At 58.4% G+C, this 1,472-nt stretch overlaps 1 non-coding gene across 1 annotated transcript; it reads right to left on the minus strand.

Moving 5' to 3' along the window:
• Positions 1-1,379: 1,379 nt before the first annotated feature.
• TRNAR-UCU lies at positions 1,380-1,453 on the minus strand. The gene has a single exon. It is a non-coding gene; the product is annotated as a tRNA-Arg (tRNA).
• Positions 1,454-1,472: the final 19 nt, after the last annotated feature.

Consider the following 1,472-nt stretch of genomic DNA (forward strand, 5'->3'; position numbering starts at 1 on the left):
TTAAAAAAAAGAGAAGGTGGGCGCCCCAGGCCTCCTGGAGCACTGGGAAGCTGCCACGGTCTGTGCTGGGAACCAACCCGCTGCCTTTGCCTGCCCCAGGCGGACTGGTCCTGGACAAACCCCTCCCTGCAATTGCCAGCCTTGTCTCCCACCCCTTAACTCGGCTCTCAGAGGGCTGCGGGTCTGATCCACCCTCACCCAGGGAGGATCCCGCATGAAGCTGATGGAAGCCCCAGGCGCTGTGTGCTGGTCTTGCTGTTGAGGGCACTTGGAGGGATCCTTCCCGGGCACAGGGACTGGCTGTTCCTTGCTGGGACCCCCTCGGATTCCCTCCTTGGCCCAGGCGCAGCCACCCGGGGGATGCAAACACATCCAGGGGGAGGAAAAGTTCATTCATTAAAGCCCAGAAGAAATCCCAGCAGGGAGGAGGCGGCGGCAAGGCTCAGCTGGACAGAGGGAGAAAAGGACGGAGAAAAGCAGGAAGAAGGACAGAGTGACCTGGAGAAGAGGTGGAGGACAGAGGACAGAAGCAAGAGAGGGATGGGAAACAGGACAACGGTGTGGAGAGACTGAGGAAGAAAACGGTGACAGAGCTGGAGGAATAAAGAAGGGAGGTGAGGAGCAGGAGAGACAAACAGGAAACATGGGCGAAAACTGAAACAGGAGGGATGGAGAGGTCCATTCCGAAGGATGTGGGGCAAGAGCTCAAGGACAGGAACACGGAGCCTGAGGGAAGGACACGGTGCAGGGCTGAGCCTGGCTGCCTGCCGGGTCAAGCTGCTCTAGTCCCTCCTACCCCCAGGACAAGGCGACAGGCGTTCCCGGAGCTGCAGGTGCAGAGAAGGAAAAGAGGGGGAACAGGAGGGGAAAAACCGGGTGAGAGAGAAGGAGGGAGGAGCAGAGAGAAAAGGGGACAGTGAGATGGGGAAGTCGATACAAAAAAGCGCTTTGATAGGAAGCTCCTAAGCTGCAGCTTCTCGGAACGAGAACGAATTCCACGCTGGAAAGTCTCTTTCCAAGCAAAGTCAAAAAGAACGTGGGCTGGAGCGCTGGGGTCCGAATCCATCCTCCACAAAACCTCCACCAGCTCACGGGATACTACTCCAGCACCGCTCTCCTCCTCAGCCCCTGCAAAACCAAAGCAATAAGAATTTCTGTAAGAAATGCAGGATCTGGACCTGCAGCATCAGGAGATACCAAAAGGGACGAGGAAAGGGGAATGTGACAAAAGAGGCGCCCGAGAAGGGGAGCGCACGACTGTTCCACGCCTCGGCCGCAGGGAGAGTCCCCCGCGAAGCCCTCGGGGGGCGTTGGGCCGTCACGGAACAGGCCCTAGAACATCACAGGCGCTAAAAGAAAAGAGACACCTGCCTGGAGACCATCTCTGCCGGGACTCGAACCCGGAACCTCTGGATTAGAAGTCCAGCGCGCTCGTCCATTGCGCCACAGAGACCTCACCGTCAGCGCAGCCC

Source organism: Buceros rhinoceros, unplaced genomic scaffold (genome assembly GCF_000710305.1).
Source record: "Buceros rhinoceros silvestris isolate BGI_N320 unplaced genomic scaffold, ASM71030v1 scaffold43930, whole genome shotgun sequence".
NCBI classification, from domain to species: domain Eukaryota; kingdom Metazoa; phylum Chordata; class Aves; order Bucerotiformes; family Bucerotidae; genus Buceros; species Buceros rhinoceros.